At 38.6% G+C, this 22,008-nt stretch overlaps 1 protein-coding gene and 1 long non-coding RNA gene across 2 annotated transcripts in view; one reads left to right on the top strand and one right to left on the bottom strand.

The window, feature by feature from the left end:
* Nucleotides 1-22,008, bottom strand: part of LOC107076301 (protein NLRC3-like) — a 369,350-nt gene that overhangs the window by 156,513 nt on the left and 190,829 nt on the right. The gene's annotated exons all lie outside the window — the stretch shown is intronic.
* Nucleotides 2,271-3,426, top strand: LOC138224075 (uncharacterized). The gene is made up of 3 exons (XR_011182430.1): nucleotides 2,271-2,339; nucleotides 2,517-2,610; nucleotides 3,362-3,426. It is a non-coding gene; the product is annotated as an uncharacterized lncRNA (long non-coding RNA).

The raw sequence follows: 22,008 nt of genomic DNA, 5'->3' as shown, positions 1-22,008 counted from the left end.
TATATTTAATTAGAAATAGGGAGATAAAAGAAATGTTGGTGCCCTGAAATTGGCTGTGAAAAGTTTCCTCTTCTAATACAAGGTGTGCTATAAAAAAGCCTATCTTATCTTTCACACTGAGGTGAAAACAAGATGTTATTAGCACGTTTATTATTTTTTTAACAGTTATGATTCCAGCTTAGAAAGCTATATAATCAAATTATGTTTGCTTAAAATACTGACTGACTGATAAGATTGTATAAGCTCAGGTTCCAAAGGTCTGTTTTCTGAGTCACTTTAAATTCTACTTTCTTAATTCCTCAACATTGTAAAATTCTGCACATAACGTGGAGAAATAATGACTGAAAATGTATTGTTTTTCCCTTTCCCAAGGGACAATTTTAAACCACTTCAGTGTTTTAATTTATAGAAGATCTTAAGAAGACATGGAAATAGTCATTTGCTCAAATTAAACACAGTAACAGTTTGATTCCAAAGATATTAAAAGGATCCTTCAGTTATATCTAGATACTGTTTTGCTACTGAGGGCAATTAATTTTTCTAATTTATTCTTCCAGGGATATAGCTTCTTTGTAGTTATTAAGTGTAGATTAGTATTTTATTTCTGCCTGTTAAGCATTTTAATCCTAAAGAACACCTTAACCCAGACTTCCATTCGCTATCTCTGTTCTTTTACACGTACAGTATGAAATTTATTCTTCCTTATGTCAACATACACAGTATTTCACAACTCATTGTCTTCCTGAAGGACATCCTTCTCTTATCCCCCAATTGAAAACTACTAAGAGATTAAACTGTCAAAAAGGGCTGTGATTTTTTCTGAATGCAATCTACTGTATCAATCTATTGTTTTATGTGAGGTATAGAATGGACAAATGCCCTTGCACTGAGTTATTAGGACTATGTGAATATTTTACCACCTTAGCAACAGGAATGTACAAATGTTTCAAAGCCTTCTGCTGATTTTCCTGACATGTTTTCTGCCAGTCCCTTTGCTCATTTGTGAATGTGGCCTGATCTACAGCAGGTGAAGTCTGGGAGCTATGACACACATTCCACTTCTTAATGATGGATGTGAGTGTACTCAAAAAGTGAAGTTGCCTTCTCATGATCGGGGCCTTTGTACCACTGTGCTGCCAATTTGTTTTGAGAGCTCTTTTATCTTTGAGGTGTTTGTCATGTCACTGTGTGATAAGTGAGCTGTGAAATCTTTGTGAAGTATTAAGTGAGTTGAGATCTCTAAAGTCTTTAAAGGGAACTGAAAGAGACAGATGCTTTTATCATGAAGTCTACTGTAGTTAAACCTCTATTGATTACAGATGGGTGTCCATGGCCAAAAGTGATATTTTTTTTCATTTTACACTTCCACTAATTTCAATTCACGCTACCACTGCTATTAAGAACATGTGCACTGTGGGACCTATCTGCTTTTTTCACACTGTGAACTCTGAAGTGCCCCAGCCAGGTGATCATCAGTGGGAGGAGGACTGTGGCAATGAACAGGTTCTCAGGTGTTTGGAAAGCCACAGTGGTCATTACTGTGTTTACATCCGAGGACACTTCAGACAGCTAGAACTTGATGGCAACACGTGGCTGTTAGTATGGCACTTTCAATCTTACATTCCTTTCATGAGCTGAATACTGTCACAGTCAAGTTACCAGCGCCGATTAACAGATATGGGCAGATAAGATGACTATCCGTCTTTTGTTGGAGATATACAGCCTGAGTGAGAAGATCCAGACTCAATTCCCACAAGACCAACCTATTCTTTTGTGCCACCTGAGCCCTCAGTTACATAATTGTCCACTATATCCACTCTGCCATCTACACAGCTATACTGTCTGTACTTTAACTCACTGATGAATCTTCTTGGAAATCAAAAGCAATAAAGATCTGGCATAAATTGGGTGCTTAATAATGTCTGTTTCAAAGTAGTTTTTTTTGCAATGTGCAATTATTCATGTCAATTATGTGCAATCTTAGAAGAACACTTTAAAAATATTGTCTCACGTAACACAGTGCTGGATCACATTTCTGAAAGTATTTTGCAGGATTTTAGGGTAATTTTAATTCAGAAGAATCCTGAAGTGAGTTAAAGTGTGCATGATTTAATATATATATATATGCCTTGTCTATGCTGGCAGTAGTTTATCACTGTTAGCTGATAAACCGTATTGCACTTCAAAGATATAAAACAATTGTCAGCTTTACTTGTGAAGATAAAAGACTCAGGTTGCCAGGAGATTCTTTTCCTGCTCCAGTGACCAGTCCAGAATGAAAGTTAAAGGACATGACAGGGAAGCCCATCTTGAAATTAACAGGTTCTTGCTCAATTCAGGTAATATGTCAGGATAAACTTGGAAGTGTGATGATGAGAATCACATTAGTATGAGTAAGTCTGTAACTCTCTCTAATCTGATCTAGACCAGCTTGTTCTTGGGTGCCTGTGTCCTTGTGTCTTCTAGATGTGTAGAAGTTTCTCCTGATATTATACAGTACATTGTTTCCTTGACAGAGCCACTGAAGCACGAAAACAGCACACATTCTTCATAAGCAGAAGACAATGCAGACCTTCACACGGTACATGAGTATTTATCTTCTTAATGCCGGTAAGTTAATTTTGGAAACATGGTTACTGTAGAAAATAATTAACCAAAAAAGCAAGGGATCAAATCAGTTTGGAGGCTTAGAAGGTGATATTTAAATTGTTTCCTGCTGCTTCTGTCTTTTACACTGGTGACTAGTTTTTTTACTAGAAATCCCCAGCACTAAATTAAATCGGTCTTGCACACATGCAAGAGTGGTATTTACAGTATCTTTGAAAACTAAACCTAAAGAAAGGTTAGAATGTCTGTGTAGTGTATTAGGGGTAATTTATGTATTAAACAGGTCAATGAATGCAAACAATGAACACTTTGTAGCGGGCACATAATCCCCAAAACTCAAATATATATATATATTTCATCACTCAATCAATAACCAAAACTGATTCTTTATTAAGAATTCTTCGGTATCTCCAACAAACTGCCTGTAAGTGATAGTGTGAGCAGTCCTCTGGAACACAAATTAGATTTAAATAGTAAACTATTTAGTCCTGACTGCTACAAATATTGCCCTGTAAGAACATATTGTCCCAAGCTGTGAACTAAAATTCCTTATTGCAAAAAACTGTTGAATAGTGTTTATACTACTTCTAATTAGTTGTTAAAAGCCAGCATTTCAACTCCCTTCTTATACTCTGAGTACTTGAAGACTACCAGGGTAACACAGTGTTAATATATAATTATTGAGGACTATCTCCATTTGTTTCAAACTGAATGTCATGTCATGTCATTTACTAAACTGCTTTATACCATACAGTGTTGCGGGAAGCCGGAGTCTACCCAGCAAGCAACGAGCACAAGGCAGGATACACCCTGGACGGGACGTCAGTCCATTGCAGGGCAAGTGCATCCAATCATTGGGGAAATTTGGCCCGGACACCAGGATAACTCCCTACTCTTGTGGGAAATGCCCAGGAATTTTTAATGACTACTGAGAGTCAGGACCTCGGTTTATCGTTTCATTCCGAACATCAGTCTTACTGAATGTGAAAGAAAAAATGTTAAAGTCAAGCTGAAGTGAAAAATCCTGTACTTTTAATTATATGCATTTAAAATTGAGGATTTAAAACAGGAAGCAATTCTTTCTCAATTTGTACTCAATTTGAACGGCTGACTACCTCATGGCAGATGGGCTGGATGGCCTCCTCTCTTTCTTAACTTTTCTGATGACCTTGTGTAAGTGAAAAACTCTCTGCTCCTCTAACTGGCACTAACCTGTAAGGATGGCAGGGTTGAAAAAGACACTTGGTAAGCAGACAGGTCAGAGAGTACTGGCAAACCACACTGGAGAACTGCAGAAAAATGAAAAAACAGCAATTTTATTTAGTTAAAATAGTGCATTGAAGTAATATCTAAACTTTCTTGTTCTTTAATAAAACTAATCCAAGTACTCTATCTTCAACACAATAATGCCAAAATGGTGCAACTGACAGAGAAAGCAACCAAATCTATTTGAACAAGAAATCATATTTTTCCTACAGTTGAATTTTCATTTTCATATTTGAGGGAATTAACTAAAAGGTTTTCACTAAAAGTTTGTATTATATCTAGTTAACTTGGTATCTTTTCACTTATGTTTCACTAAATCCATCCCAGTATGTCTGGTCTCAAAAGATAAGATAGCCACATGGGGTCTTTACGCATAGCTGGCATAGTTCTCAGAGAAATGACCAGTGACCTCTCCTGGAACAAATGGTCTATTCAGCAAAAGGGGCTGCTTGTCACGCAAGCTGGCAGTAAAGAAAATAAACGTATATACTGGTCAGCTTTCTAGAACGACCATACATAGCCACAGTGCAAGAAGAGAGTCATGTGGGAGTGTATCTTGTATTGTTTGTTTCACTGTATAAAAGAGCACTGTTAGCGTTGTCTTTTAAGTCTTGTGCCTAAAAGCAAGACTTCCATATGCATATGAAATAAAGACGACTTTTAACAGACAAACTCTCAGCTGATGCCCTTTGTTTGGCACAACATATTTAAAATCAAAAGAATCCAAACACTCTATTGTAATGTACATTTTAGAATAATAAGGAAGATGGATTTAGGACTCAATGTTTTTGGCATCATTTTGATTAATTGTGTCATGTAGCTCGAAGCAACGGAAGGTAGGACCCTGTGCCTGGCTATGCTGGAAATCCCTTGTGGTTCGGTGTCAAATCTAGGGACGAAGTCGTGATCTTGGACAAGAGCTAGGGGTCGACAGCCAGGAAGGTTCCAAGGAGGCAAAGTTCAATGGCTTTAGGCGAAGTAGTTGTTTTGGATGAAAGCTTGGGGTCAGGAAGGTTTCGTGGAGGCGAAAATGCAGGGAGGTGGAAATGCAGGAGCTCTTGCATGCTTGCGTGTGGTTTGTGACAAATTGATTTTGACATGGCTCTTGTTGTGTTAAATGATATTAAAGGACTTCTTTGGGGGGAGGTTGTTAATTGGGATGAGATGAGGAGTGTTTTTCTGCTGCTGAATATCAATCCTAGTATAAATCAAGTGTAAATCTTATACATTTAACTGAAGTCCATTCAGAGTTCCACTGTTATCATCAACTCTGTCCATGTCACCTGTTGCTCTACATCTGCAACACGTTCCTTACCCTGGAGTTCGCCATCTTGATTCCCTGCATAACCGCACAGCAAAAATAGTATTTCCATTCAACATTTACTCTAAACAACACATCCTTAACCAGTTTGGCTTCTACAAAACGCTTAACTAATTACTTTCTAATTACTTCCACATCTCAAACGTAACACTGCATTTCCTTATCACTGCCAGTGCCAAATGCCATCTACAGGATGAACTATTAAACAGCATATAAACTTGTTCCCAACACGGATTTTTAATGGTGTGTATTATCTTGAAGAAAAATGAAAAAAAAAAAACTAAATTTTAACAAGCAAAAAAAAGAGGGGTGCCTCTTTTTTAACTAATACATCTTATTTCTAGCCCACAACACAAACACAAAGAGGAACCAATATCCTCTAATATATCAGGAACACAGCACCCTTGTTTCATCTGTAAATTGGAGCCATTCCTCAGGTGGACTCTCCAACAGTGATATAAAGTACTCTTTACTGCTGAATCAAGGCTTGGCATTTTTGCCTCAGGATTTGCTGTGCTAGTTAAACTGTCGAGATGGAGTGTGAATTTTCTAGAGGAAGAGCAGGAACTTACAGCCATTATAGAAAATAGCACAAGCCATGGACTCTATTTGGCTTTGACGTGTGGATATCAGAAATGGGGTAAAGCTCCATTAGTCTGTGAGAACATTGGGACTGTACTGGCCTTGTGTGTTTTCTACCACAATTTGACCTCCAGTCAAACTCCATTCAAAAACTCCTTAAAAAAAACAGGAGTCAGGAACCCAAGTTTTAGGGTTTTATTGAACAAACACTAAGCATTTAACTTTGGAATAAAGAGATTAGATTAGATTAAAGATACAAACTAAAACATGATTAATTACTAACATTTATACACACTTCATTTCTTGTTCTATACAAATTTAGATACCTTCAGTTATTTGCACACAATTTTTTACTATATTAACAAAATATATTTTTAGTTTTGTATTTTGAACATTATTAACTGCGCTTTTGTTATATGAATCAAACTGGCCTGGTACACAGTAGTATGTTTCACATCGTTCACTCAAAAAAGTGAAGAATAGTTCTGAAATGTATCTGTATATACTGTAAACACATTAAGTTTATATATTAAAAAAGCCTGTCCGTTATCAGTCCAAAAGCTTACTCTTAAACCCCACACACATCCTGGTGTCCAGACTGACAGAAGATCTGTAGGTTCTCCTCCTGGACTGGAGACCAGTCTCCCATAGGGTCATCCTCAGCAATGCTGCTCTCATTTGTACAGCTGGGAAGACTTGAGCAGTTCAGGTGAAGTGTCTGGCTCACAGCAGCAGGCCAGCGCTGCAATAGGACAACAATTCCACAGCCCTCTGTTTGCAAGATAAGAGACCTTACTGCTGCACCCTGCCTGTAAAAGATTGAGATGCAACGTTACATCAGAACAGTAGAGCCTCAGAAAAAATTACACATCTGAAAACCTCAAACCTTGCAAGTGCTGTACATATGAGCTCAATTCTCTCTGAAACAGAATGAGAGGAGGCTGAAAGGATGATACTATAACAATGAGTAAGTATTCAAGTTATTTTAGAAGTCACTGAATCACTAGACCCGGTGTCCATAACTTCCTCTGTGTTCGATTCTATCTTCCTCTCTCTTCCTCAGTCAGGACTGTGTTCCCCCCATCGCTGTGCTGGGCTCTGCATGCAATGGTGGCTCACATGGGGACTTTAAGTGAGCTGGGGGCTCAGAACCTGCTGGACACCATCATGTACCTGTGTGGAGTGTCAGGATCCACCTGGTCAGTCTGAGACTGGGCTCCAAGATCAGCTGTGAGCCTGTGAATTCAGTTCCCTTTCTGAAAGATGTGAAACAGCAATTGATCTGTGTTGATAGTCAGGTGTGCAGTGTAACCCTGGAAATTCAGATTTCAGTCCAGAAGGTTCTGGGAGAGCCGTGGAGTCAGCTGTGCACAATCCATGCACTGGTGAAATGTTTTCGGTTTCCTTCCTGATCTGTGTGTTTGTGTGTCTAACACTGCAGGTGTATGTCTTCTCTGAACCATTACCCACAGTGGTCCTCTCATGTGCAGGATGCAGAGTCAAAGATGGTGGAAACACTCACAGGGAACAATTTCAGCTTTTCAAAAATGAGACAAAAAATTAATGAGTTGACAGAGGATGAGAGCTTTTCCTTAACAGACGTACAGTATGGGCTGCCGGTTTTGTTTACAAAGTGGTGAAGGCATTGCGTTTTGTGTATGCTTGTGTGTAACTGTCTGTATGTTCTCTTTCTATGTGGCTGGTTGTGTTTGTGAACCTGTTTTGCAGAAGTCTTTGGATAACACAGCCTTTGTAGGAATCTATTACCATCTCTACTTCATTATCAATACTTTTTTTCTCTTGAAGAAAAAGGGCCATATTTCAAAATGAGAAGGGGAGATCTTAACTCAATATTTAATTTCAATTTCACGTCTTTAGAGATAAAATTAGCTAAATAAAAATTGCTATTAATAATACTTTATAACACAAAAACCATGATTTTATAAAGCACTCCAGCAAAGTAAGACAGATTGGGACAGTGAGGGAAAGGGTGTTTAGTACAAATGAGTGCAGTTACCTCAGATGGCCACTAGAGGACACAATGATCCAGATCTGCATAGCTCAGACACTGGGCACCCGATTCGTCAGTGTTAAACACCAGCACTCTCCAGAGGGATTTAGCTGTCAGGGAAGCTGTATTGATACAGTACACTGCAACTCTGTGTTCTTCTTTTACACCTTCAACAGGTAACTTAGTTCTGACAAGCTGAATTTGAAGTATGAGAATCCTGGCTACCCTACAGATATGAGAAATCTTCCACAGCAGATAATTATCCACTGATTGTCAAAAGTAACAGTGAAGTTAGGTTTCCCATACGGATACTATCTGCTGCAGTAGTAAGTATTGATCACAAAATACACAACTGGGAATACTGGTAAAAATGTATATTCTTATTAATGCAGGTCAACAAAAAAGAAGAAATTACAAAATTCAGCGTTTGTTAAACACATTTATTGAAACTGCTAAAGATTTCAACAATATTATATTTAGAAACACAATTTGTTAATTGTGTTAAATCACGTATTTATAAGCTGTAACATTCAATAATTCTTACTGTTCATTTTGAGCTGCATTTCTTGTAGTTACTGCAATTAACATGTTAAGATTTTCTTCAACTTCACTGTCCTTGTCCTTCACCTCATTGAATCTGTGCCCAGTCCAGGCCTACACCTGCAGCACCGTGCTGTGAGACTCAGTTTCAATAGAGGGAGATGAGGACATGACCAACCCTTACCCCATCTGCACAGTTATTGACCAGTCACAGATGAAAAAGGAAAAACACAAGAAAGGAAAGACTCTCATTTCAGATGTTTGCTGTAGAGACCATAATTATATAATCTTATTATTGTATTACAAGATGTATAAGCAGATATCAAAGCAACAATAATAGCAGCAAGAAGTAACAGCAATAGTACATTAATTTCTTTTAATTGTTGATCCATAAAATGTTGTCCTAATACAGCAGGCGATTTAACTGAACCGAAGCAAACTGAGTAAATTATCTCACTTAAGGGCATACTGTAGCTGCAGTGCCTCAACTACTGTAGGATCTGAACTCCCACTCTCCCTTAAAGAATTCCAGAGCCCTAACCACTGCACCAACTAGCGCTTCAGAAGCAGTTCTTTTGTTTGGGAAACGAGGTGGATAGTTTTGATTAAGCAACCAAATAGCCAACAGATTTCTTAGATCAGCGATCAGAGGCAGTGACACGACTTTACATTGAGTGAGAAGATTGCAGAGCAAGTTGTTTTGACTTGACTGGTGACATTTACCTCTTGAATTATTCTTATTTTGTCTGGCCAGCTGCACCAGCAGAGCATGTTACTGTACATCTACAGCGATCATCGGCCACACCTCCACTTTGATTGGATCGCTGAAGAGACAGGAAACTGCAGAGCACCTGGCTATAGTGAGAAGACACACTGCAGCAGGTTCTCTGGGATATTTAAGACCTGGACAGTCTCTACTTGTGACATTGATATTTATGCCACTTCACTCCTGGTTTGTACCGCACACTTTGAATGACTGAATCTCTATAAATTCTGAGACAAATTTAAAATTCTGATGAATTCTGACTCGTATGTTCTCAATATTTTAAATTGAGAACATGCGAGTCAAATATATGGAAATTGGACGTTTTATTTCACATATAATATATATTAATAGGTCATTCAATATATTCCTTTTTGAAATAAACAGTCCTTATGCTTCTTCCATGTGGTGTCTTCTCTCTTCCCACACAGGGCTTTTTTCATGATTATCTATTCTTAGTCTCAGCCTCCTCATTTGAAACCACCACTTTCTTCACAAATCATAGAAACTGGTAAAGTCACTGAGGGTGGCAGAATATTGCCTGTAGCTTCCTGAGGAATATAGTTCTGCCCAGAGCTGCTCTTATGCCTTAACAGTATGCTACACAGTGTGCTTTCCTCACACTGTACTTTTCCAGTTGGTATAAATTCTGTAGCTTTTACCATGAATGGCATAGTGGAAATATATGAATTAAATACCATCCTCATGTATTCTATAGAGCTGGTAATTTTGTTACGTGCCTTACCTTAAGTGTTTCAAATTGAGATTTAACAACTTCCTTGATACCTGATAAATTAATAAAATTAAAATACATGATTTCATAGAAAAAATATTGAATTTCAGATGTTCTAGTGAGGGCAGTAAATACATAAAATGCACTATGGAACTATATTGGCTCTAAAGGTATAAATCATGGGCACTGTGGTACAAGAATAGTTTAAAAGTATTTCTGTAGAGGTAAACCATGTTTACCATGTGGAAGCAGAAGGTGATGTTAATAAAAGAAGTGAACATGGAGGCAAAACTGAATTTCAGAACATTTTATTTAAAAAAACACAGTGAATCTCCATTTAAGAGTGAACAGCAGAAATGCTAAAAAAATACTCAGGCAAGCAAATGTAAACCAAGCTTAAAACCAGCGTAGACAGACTGAGTGAAGGTACAATCGAAAGTATGGAGACAGACTTCTCTATCTTTGATGCGATAAAAATACAATGCCCCCCCTCCATCGATATCTATGCCTATCTTATCAAATGAGCGTTGACTGATGGGGGTTGGATTATTGTTGTGGAGGACCTCAAACTTGACTGAGTGCAGTGCAAAGCCCAGGAATTCGGATTTCCTCCCAGGTGGCTTGCGGAACCATCTCCTTTTCTTTGGATGCTTCCGTAGGCAACTCCAATCCAGATCTCTTTTCCACTCCACTTGATGCTCCATTTCTTTTTCCCGTCCACCTTCTCCTTACAGAGGACTTGAGGAAAATTGTCAAACCGCAAAAGTTTCGTAGGGTATTTTTGGTCCTCCACACTCCTTTTGGCCCTTTTATAGGGTTCGTTGAGATCGATGAAATTGTTGGTAGTGTCAGGGTCCAGAGACAGATAGAGTAGTCCTGTTTGCAGAGAGAGGGGAGAGAGAGCGAAGAACATACAAATATATTTGGTGATTGCTTGGCAACTCCTCCTAATTAATATGCACCTAATAGATCTTCTACATAGCATTTCATGACAAGATATTGAAAAAAGCACTCTATTCCCATGTTAACATTCAATCAATTAAAATATACAGTATGTCTGAAGTATAACATTGAAGTTTCCATATGTTCAGTATTTAACAAAGAGCTCTTTTTATATTTGCAATATGGTTTTTAAGACTGCGGGATTCACAGTTAATGATTTCCATTGTATACCTTTCTCTTTCGTGTTACTTTGAAAAGGTAGTATAATTAACCATAAATGCCAACGTCTATCCTCTCTGACAATGTAAGAAAATTAGATGCTTTATACCCATACAACTATGTGTAGAAAAAGCAGCTTTGAATTATCATGATTAGGAACATTTTGTCAAAATTAGACTTTGTAGCGGCGAGGCTTATTAATAAGAAAGAATTAAGTGTTCTGAGCCTTCCCAAATGAGGCCCCATTTCTCTGTTCATCTCTGTGGTGCAGCCACAGAGAAACTATTCATGCAGGCTTATTTAAGGTTTCTTTTGATAAGGTTTCCTAGGACAGCTCCCAAAGGGGGATGCACTAGGCTAAGCCTGGCTATCATGATCAATGGTCATCCATTGGCGCCTATCTGTCTAGGGAGTGCCAGATGGACATCTGGACTGCATTCCTAAGTGTCAGGAGTAAGTGACTCATATCTCACCTTGATCAACCAATCAGGGACGTTGGTTACTCGTAGGGCCGAGTAACCCACGTGGGACTCTGATGCCCATGGAACTTTCAGCCAATCAACGAGCTGAAGTTCCTCCAGGTAAAAACAGGCAACACAGAGAGCCTGAGAGATTCAGTGAGATTTCTGTGGAGAATTCTGTGGACTATTCTAAAGGGAGGATTCAGTGAGATTCAGAAGAGATTCAGTAGGATTCTGGAGAGAATTCTGTGGACTATTCTAAAGGGAATTCAAAGGAGAATTCAAGGGCAGGACGGCCCAGGAGCAGAAGGCTCCCAAGGGCAGAACATTCTCGCAGCGCGCCTCCTGACCATCCTGAGACTCAGCCCGGACAACCACAGAACGGCCAGTGTGTCCGAGTGCCAGAACTTTCCTTTGTTCTAAGAGTCTAGAGCGGAGGTTGCCAGAGAGTAACCAGAGGATCCACCCGAGTTTAGCACCAGCAGCAGGCTTCGTCAACAGGTCAGAACTGTGGACAGCTGAATCACTATTCAGAACTAGCTCTTCATCAGGAACGAACCGGTCCTCTTCCTGACCTGCTGGGACTCACAGTCATCTTTTCTCCTGTGCGCAAACTTTGCTAGTTAAAGCCAACACTAACTAGCCAGCCAGTGAGCATCTGCAGCGCACCGTCACAAGCCGCATAGCACAGCCTGGCACCGAGTCAGAGAGTGCGGATTGGACAGCAACAGCCTGCAACTGTTTCTTTGTGCCCGCAGGAGATCTGAATCCCCAGAGATTGGATGAGTATTCAACTTCACTGCATTACAGCTCGAGAATTCAATTGTTATCCCAACCAGTTGATATCAATTTAATTCCTAAGAGTTATGTACTTGTTTTGAGTATCTAATGTAGAAGTTATAACCAAGTTCATTTATGAAACGGTCTAAATGAATGATATACTGAACGTATGTCCTCTTGATATGTGTAACTCTTTGTAACTGACTGAATATATATCTTTTGTATTCTGATAACCCTCTCGATAAGATCTGTTAGTTTTACATGCATATTCTATGTATTAATTAATGTATCCTCGTGTATAAGTACCTGTGTGTGTGCGTTGTTTGAGTTATGTCGCATGGTTGGATTCTAAAGCCATCAAAAGATCAATTTTGTGATTTACTGCTACAATTAATAATTGTCCCAGTAAATGCCCAAACCCTACAGAACTGGTGCCTTCAGAGATCACACTACATTTAATATGGCAACGTTACAACTTAATAGCTTCACCAACACTTGTGGATCACAGTGCGTAATTAGAAAAGGTCCATATTTGCTGACTGAATAAAATGTAGTTAAAAAACTGTCAAAGAAAAGACTTCACTCAGGTTAGGTGTGGTCAAGCAGAGTCCCTTTATTCATGCACATGGGAAGGATATAATCATGCCGACCTGAGAGCAGCCTCTCATACAGATCTGTGAGTAACCTCTCCACCGAGATGATAAATGCAATGAGTTTTATACAGCAAATTCACACAGGAAAGCTCATTCTAAGTTTCTATATTAGGAGTTGATTTTCTCTCTACAAACATTTCTTTGTAATTGACCACATTCTTCTTAAGAAGCAGTTTTACCTTGCATACAGACAAAAGGAAGTATATAAATAAAAGGTATGAAATGAGCTAGACATTCTGCTGTTGTAACATTAATATCAAAAAGTCAAATAATATGCTTGCAATTGTTCTTTCACACTGTTGCTGGGCAAAAGGCATTTTTCAAAGCCAACTAGTCATTATCTTATACACTTTAAAAAGGTAAATGCTAAAATTCTTCCTCAAAACATTACTATGATAAATAAAAGCAAAAATAGTAATCAAGTAATCATAGTAATCAAGTAAACTTGATCAACTGAATTCATTGTCTCTAAGCCCTTCAATAGAAGTAAAGCTGAAGTATTGTTATGAAAAATGCACACTTACAGTGCCTTGCGAAAGTATTCGGCCCCCTTGAACTTTTCAACCTTTTGCCACATTTCAGGCTTCAAACATAAAGATATAAATTTTTTATTTTATGTGAAGAATCACCAACAAGTGGGACACAATTGTGAAGTGGAACGAAATCTATTGGATTTTTGAAACTTTTTTAACTAATAAAAAAATGAAAAGTGGGGCGTGCAAAATTATTCGGCCCCCTTGCGTTAATACTTTGTAGAGCCACCTTTTGCTGCGATTACAGCTGCAAGTCGCTTGGGGTATGTCTCTATCAGTTTTGCACATCGAGAGACTGAAATTCTTGCCCATTCTTCCTTGCAAAACAGCTCGAGCTCAGTCAGGTTGGATGGAGAGCGTTTGTGAACAGCAGTTTTCAGCTCTTTCCACAGATTCTCGATTGGATTCAGGTCTGGACTTTGACTTGGCCATTCGAACACCTGGATACGTTTATTTGTGAACCATTCCTTTGTAGATTTTGCTGTATGTTTGGGATCATTGTCTTGTTGGAAGATAAATCTCCGTCCCAGTTTCAGGTCTTTTGCAGACTCCAACAGGTTTTCATCCAGAATGGTCCTGTATTTGGCTGCATCCATCTTCCCCTCAATTTTAACCATCTTCCCTGTCCCTGCTGAAGAAAAGCAGGCCCAAACCATGATGCTGCCACCACCATGTTTGACAGTGGGGATGGTGTGTTGAGGGTGATGAGCTGTGTTGCTTTTACGCCAAACATATCGTTTTGCATTGTGGCCAAAAAGTTCGATTTTGGTTTCATCTGACCAGAGCACCTTCTTCCACATGTTTGGGGTGTCTCCCAGGTGGCTTGTGGCAAACTTTAGACGAGACTTTTTATGGATATCTTTGAGAAATGGCTTTATTCTTGCCACTCTTCCATAAAGGCCAGATTTGTGCAGTGTAAGACTGATTGTTGTCCTATGGACAGACTCTCCCACCTCAGCTGTAGTTCTCTGCAGTTCATCCAGAGTGATCATGGGCCTCTTGGCTGCATCTCTGATCAGTCTTCTCCTTGTCTGAGCTGAAAGTTTAGAGGGACGGCCAGGTCTTGGTAGATTTGCAGTGGTCTGATACTCCTTCCATTTCAAGATGATCGCTTGCACAGTGCTCCTTGGGATGTTTGAAGCTTGGGAAATCTTTTTGTATCCAAATCCGGCTTTAAACTTCTCCACAACAGTATTACGGACCTGCCTGGTGTGTTCCTTGGTCTTCATGATGCTCTCTGCGCTTTCAACAGAACCTTGAGACTATCACAGAGCAGGTGCATTTATACAGAGACTTGATTACACACAGGTGGATTCTATTTATCACCATCAGACATTTAGGACAACATTGGATCATTCAGAGATCCTCGCTGAACTTCTGGAGTGAGTTTGCTGCACTGAAAGTAAAGGGGCCGAATAATTTTGCACGCCCCACTTTTCATTTTTTTATTAGTTAAAAAAGTTTCAAAAATCCAATAGATTTCATTCCACTTCACAATTGTGTCCCACTTGTTGGTGATTCTTCACATAAAATAAAAAATTTATATCTTTATGTTTGAAGCCTGAAATGTGGCAAAAGGTTGAAAAGTTCAAGGGGGCCGAATACTTTCGCAAGGCACTGTATATAGAGAAAAGGAGTGAAAAAATACCCATGTAGAAGACACACCTCTGGGCACAGCCTGAAGGTAATCTTCCGCTTTCAAATCTCAGATGTTAGACATTTCAACAATTCCAAATGTTTAGTTCCAAGTTAATAGTTTAACTAATTAAATAGCGAATATATTACAGTGCCTTGCGAAAGTATTCGGCCCCCTTGAACTTTTCAACCTTTTTCCACATTTCAGGCTTCAAACATAAAGATATAAATTTTTTATTTTATGTGAAGAATCACCAACAAGTGGGACACAATTGTGAAGTGGAACGAAATCTATTGGATTTTTGAAACTTTTTTAACTAATAAAAAAATGAAAAGTGGGGCGTGCAAAATTATTCGGCCCCTTTACTTTCAGTGCAGCAAACTCACTCCAGAAGTTCAGCGAGGATCTCTGAATGATCCAATGTTGTCCTTAATGACTGATGGTGATAAATAGAATCCACCTGTGTGTAATCAAGTCTCTGTATAAATGCACCTGCTCTGTGATAGTCTCAAGGTTCTGTTGAAAGCGCAGAGAGCATCATGAAGACCAAGGAACACACCAGGCATGTCCGTAATACTGTTGTGGAGAAGTTTAAAGCCGGATTTGGATACAAAAAGATTTCCCAAGCTTCAAACATCCCAAGGAGCACTGTGCAAGCGATCATCTTGAAATGGAAGGAGTATCAGACCACTGCAAATCTACCAAGACCTGGCCGTCCCTCTAAACTTTCAGCTCAGACAAGGAGAAGACTGATCAGAGATGCAGCCAAGAGGCCCATGATCACTCTGGATGAACTGCAGAGAACTACAGCTGAGGTGGGAGAGTCTGTCCATAGGACAACAATCAGTCTTACACTGCACAAATCTGGCCTTTATGGAAGAGTGGCAAGAAGAAAGCCATTTCTCAAAGATATCCATAAAAAGTCTCGTCTAAAGTTTGCCACAAGCCACCTGGGAGACACCCCAAACATGTGGAAGAAGGTGCTCTGGTCAGATGAAACCAAAATCGAACTTTTTGGCCACAATGCAAAACGATATGTTTGGCGTAAAAGCAACACAGCTCATCACCCTCAACACACCATCCCCACTGTCAAACATGGTGGTGGCAGCATCATGGTATGGGCCTGCTTTTCTTCAGCAGGGACAGGGAAGATGGTTAAAATTGAGGGGAAGATGGATGCAGCCAAATACAGGACCATTCTGGATGAAAACCTGTTGGAGTCTGCAAAAGACCTGAAACTGGGACGGAGATTTATCTTCCAACAAGACAATGATCCCAAACATACAGCAAAATCTACAAAGGAATGGTTCACAAATAAACGTATCCAGGTGTTTGAATGGCCAAGTCAAAGTCCAGACCTGAATCCAATCGAGAATCTGTGGAAAGAGCTGAAAACTGCTGTTCACAAACGCTCTCCATCCAACCTCACTGAGCTCGAGCTGTTTTGCAAGGAAGAATGGGCAAGAATTTCAGTCTCTCGATGTGCAAAACTGATAGAGACATACCCCAAGCGACTTGCAGCTGTAATCGCAGCAAAAGGTGGCTCTACAAAGTATTAACGCAAGGGGGCCGAATAATTTTGCACGCCCCACTTTTCATTTTTTTATTAGTTAAAAAAGTTTCAAAAATCCAATAGATTTCGTTCCACTTCACAATTGTGTCCCACTTGTTGGTGATTCTTCACATAAAATAAAAAATTTATATCTTTATGTTTGAAGCCTGAAATGTGGCAAAAGGTTGAAAAGTTCAAGGGGGCCGAATACTTTCGCAAGGCACTGTATTTGAACTGCTTCTTAATATACCTTTTTAGTTTTTTATACAGCCATGACTGTAGCTGAGTTAATAGCTGAATTGCCCAAAAACAAAGCTCATAATTATACCTTTCCTGTGTAGACAATGAGTAGAAGAGATGCTTCTTTTCATGTCAAAACATATCCATCAACATTATGACTTTTCTAAATATTTAGATTGTGGTTAAGATTGATTTTTCAGGGTAAATATTAATCCTGGTGTTTCATAGAAGCAGGAGTTGAAATACTTCACATGTAAATGTTAACATTTTCCCACTATTATGTATAAATGTATTGTAACATTTTGTTTAGCACAGCTTGTCTTTTGTTATTATTCCAACTGTCCAAATTGTCCTCATTATTAACAAAGAAAGAAAAGTCACAGTCTAAATGGTCCAGTAAAATCAGCAGAGGTAATAAGATTAATGGGAGTTAAAAGTTTCACTTTTCCAAAATATAAAACTCTTTAATCACTTGATATACCTACTGTACTACTGATTAAAATACTATCCATGATCTTTTCATGATTAAGTTGCAAGTGTTCTCAAGATTTCAGAGACTTCTGTCTGCTCGTTAAATACTAACCTTGGCCCTTTATTTGACATCTTTAATTTACAAAGAATTACCTTTAAAATACTGCTGTGGCATCCAGAATGATGTTTGTTCTTGGTTCAACACCCACCTTTAACCCAGACAACACATACAGCAACTCCCCATTTCCTTGGAGCAAATTATATATTTTTCTTTTACATCTGCTTCTTGCAAATGTGGACAGCAAATGTTCATTTTAAATAGATAAAATTCAAGATTGGGCCCCTTTCGGATAATATTTAAATTAGACAAGAACAAGGGCTGTATCCAGGGAGAAAAAAAATCATGTAAAATACTGATTGGTATTTATGTTAACATGACATTTACCTCTTCTGGACAATGTGGGGAAAGCAATGAAAAAGACAAACAAATAAGACTTTTACAAGTTTGAAATTGAAAATCAAGTTTCCTTGCTTGGAATCAGTCAAGATAAGAGTGTTGTAACAGAAAGAATAAGGTTCTGGATCTCGAGATTAAGTAAAACAGATGAGTTTATTGTATGCAAGGAACAATAAAGCCGAAGTCTTCTTCCCGCAAGAAACAACAAAACCGAAGTATTGTTCGATATGCCGCTACAAACTTTTAGGTTATATAGTCCTTCCTTGCGGCTTCGGACGTCATTCTGTGTTATGGTAAAGAGGGGGGGTCATGGTATTTGGCCAGTTAAGAGACCCTGGCCAAATGTTCAGTTTAAGATTACACCCACAGGGGGTTCCTAGCTCGCATCTGGAATCCTTATAAGTTAACTCCCTTTCCTGCCATAAACCCCTGTTGCTTAGAAGTCTAATTTTCAGGCAGAACTGACTTAAGTTAACCCTTTTTACATCTTGTGTTTTACTTCAAGAGCAACTGAATACATGAGGAATGACAGCAGCTGAAGACTGAGAGAAAATAGGATGTTTTGTGAAATGTGAAGACTTGGCTTCAAAAACTCCATTCCGAGGTTTAAAGCAATGTCCTACACCGAAAAGCTGAAGAAACTGAACTTTTAAGCCTTGGACAGAGAAGAAAATGGAGGGGACCTGATACAAGTATTCAAACAATCAAATGCATTGAAAAAGCCAACAGTTGGACCCAACTAGAGGACACGAGGGGAAACTATGTGGTTTAGATGTGCTATAAATGATCTCTGATCATTTGTAATATTTCTGGTAACCTAATACAGTTTACTTTTTAATTTGTGTAGCTTCATATTCATCTGATACTCAAAAGGCCAAATAACTATCAGTTATGTGGGTGTGGATTAACATGGATACAGCAGGGAGCAGGCTGCTGTAACCTTTTTGTTCAAGGTAATTCACCTGTCACACACCCATACTGTTACAAAAGTATTCCTACTCAACACTTCCATGGAAATGTTCCTAATCTTTATGTGATTTGGCACTCTTCCACAGTTCAACAGGAACACAAACTCTCAGTCAACACAATTACTTGAAACTCCTTTGACTCTGGTCAACTGGAGCAATACAGAGATCTGTGCAAGAATCCTTGCATTTCTTAATTTCTGTCAATGATCAAGATTCACTAGTTAATCTAGTTAAACTAGGCTTATTTGCATATGATATCCAATCAGTAAGATTAACCCCATAATCAGCATAATACTCCATAATCAGCAAATGAAAAGATGAGTTTGATCAGATTAGAGACTGTAAACACTTGGCAGGGGACGTTTAATATTGATACGTGCAGGGTTTCACATACACATAGTAGCATGAAGCATAATTACAAAAAAGGGAGCACTGACATACAAGAGTCTAGTGACCAAAAAGAATTGGGTGTTTCTGTTGACACATTATTTATGTTTTCTAGACAATGTGGGGAAGCGGCAGTATAGGCAAACAGAATATTAGGAAAGAAATGAAACACAAGCAGTTTCTCCTGCATACCCTGGCTCTGGAGGAACACAAGTGTTTCAGAACACTGGCAACTATTTTTCCATTCAATCAAGACTGCTGGACTGTACCACACTCCATTAAAATTTCCAGAAACATGAACTTAAAAAAAATACCTAAGAAAAGTGCTTCTCACTATACTTCAAGATCTTTAATGCTTGGTGCCCCAGCATACGTCTACATTGCCTGATAATGTCATTCATGGTGCAGCTCTCCAGTCGGCTGCAAGAACCCCTGAGCTGCCCAAGACTCCATTTACTGAGCCTACAGATGTGTCTTGTCCTTCTGTTCCTGCTGCCTCCTCTGTACCTTTGTGTTCTTCTTGTTATCTACAGCCAAGCTATTTTCTCTATTTTCCTTATTTATTTTCCCACTACTCTGTAAGACATACTCTGCTAATAGGGTAATGCGTTCAGGGGCTGCCAACAGACAAGTCTGTATACTTTTCCCACTAAGGTGTACTATAAACCTACTTATCAAGGAAATATAAGAGAAAACATTATAAAAGCTCCTGCCATGCTCCTGCTCCTACCAAGCATGGCACCTCTCCAGTCAAGAAGAGGATATCTCCTGTTCCAGTAACAGAGTAGAAGGCGTGCAAGAATTCCTTCCAAAAGATTAAATCCTTTTAAAACTGTGGAAATGTTCCTAATAATTATCCACATGTCTCAGAAGAACATTTTTTTTCATTTTGTTGATAATAAAGCAATAGCGTGGGAAGATCCAGAAAGATTGTGACCAACTCTACTGAATTCCAAGAAACAAACAATTGTAGTCCTTATCTCAAGTTTTGAATTGAGGGAATAATCCAAGCCACATGGATTAAGGGTTTTAAAATACCAAACGATACCTCTAGGGGTGAAATTAGGAAAAACGCCAATTAGAAAATTTGAAATTCACACAAAGAAAATAGTATCGTGACTGCTTCTTTTGGTAAAAGATTGAATGAGGTGCTTGATGTGGTGACATTCCAACAAAAAATGTATGCTTACTATAATATTGCATAACATACAGTATGGCTTTAATTTCCCTCAAATTAATTGAGGCTTTAATTAACCTTAATTTCCCTTCGGGGTCAATAAAGTCTATCTATCTTTATGAAAGAATAGAAAGAATTATGCTGTGTTTGTTAACAAGTAAAAGAAAAAAACAACAAGTTGTTCAGAAATCCGAATATCATACCTGTTCCAATCACAGATAAAAAGTTTAATGTTCTAACAAAAACATGGAAACTTTCCAACATTTCATCCAGTCTATCCTGGAGGCAGTATATTTTAATGTAAAATTTAAACTAGCCAAGCAAGAATTGTGTTTGTCTGCAGCTAATGAATATTATGAAAAAGAAACCAAAAACGGGAAATAAGCAACTCAGTTAGAGATTAATCCAAGAAACAAGAGGTAGTAGAGAATAGCTCTGTTGAACCAAGGAAGCAAAGTTTATATGCTGCCCACCATCTCTAGTCTTCAACAGATGTACCTGCGCTCTTGAAAAATGTCAGATCATCTCCAAAGTCTGGATCTCACACAACACATTCTTCAAGTGATAATCTTCCCCAGTATTCAAAAACAAGCAATATGAACACACCAAACATTTGTAATCTATGTGCTTCCTAAGGGAATAAGCAATTTGCATTTGCCTTCTGCTTGGGTACTTTTCTAGACAGAACTTATCAGACAGAAAAATTATCGTCAATAAATGTAATTATAGTAATGTTATAACTTGAGCTTCAATATACAATTTTGAAATTCTGAGCTCGTTTAGAATATATTTTACATATTTCTTTTGCTGTTATAGATGCAGCCATTCAAAATGCACGGGCGATACCGCACTATTTTGCGGTGCGCTTTACGCAGTCTACCGCGAGTTACCGGTAAATACCGCTAGTTACCGTAAATTCTCCTATAATACCGCAAGCAAAATAATAGTATCTGGAATTTCCGCAAGGTGGAGCTAATAAAGCTCAACCTCTTATGTTTGAGCTGTGGCCATCAAAGTCTTTAACGAAGATATTACTAATAGTATTAATAATGAATGACCTTGGACAAGCTGTAAGTGTAAACTCAAAGTATTGCCCTGGTCAACATTCTTTTTTTCATTGACCGGCTTTGTAAAAGTAACACCACAGCATTTCGCAATCACGCATTTGTTTCCAATCATGCAAAGTACAGTAATTTTTGAGAATCGATTCACCATGCCTTTCACATGTTCATAAAAGAGATTGATTTAGAAACATAAACATATTACCGTTTGCAAACTGTACTGTATACAGTATGTACAGATGCAGCCATTCAAAATACGCGGTACAAACCCGCGGTACGGTAGTCTATCCACAAGCCACCGCGGGGCACTGCAGAGCACCGCGGTAAGTGATTGGCTGGCCAAAATGACCGATAGGGGCACTCGTGGTGCATTGGTTGGTAGTGAAAAGATTTAATCATTTAATGTCTTTACTGTGCACATTTTAATCCGCTTAGTTTTGAATATTTATATGGAATTTTACCACTAAAGGGAAATTTTAGTAGCTGAGCATAAAAAGAAGAGGAGTATAACGCATCTGAAGGTCATAAACTATATTAATTTAGGAACATAAACATTACTGTATGTACGTAAACTGTACTGTGTATGGCTGGTCTTGGTAGTTTAAAGAAAAAATACACACAAGTCTTCCATTTCTCCCTAAACATTTT

The sequence above is a fragment of the Lepisosteus oculatus genome, chromosome 18 (genome assembly GCF_040954835.1).
Source record: "Lepisosteus oculatus isolate fLepOcu1 chromosome 18, fLepOcu1.hap2, whole genome shotgun sequence".
Classification (NCBI taxonomy): Eukaryota; Metazoa; Chordata; class Actinopteri; order Semionotiformes; family Lepisosteidae; genus Lepisosteus; species Lepisosteus oculatus.
Note: the sequence above shows the minus strand (reverse complement) of the source record. Positions and strands in the feature narration are given on the sequence as shown.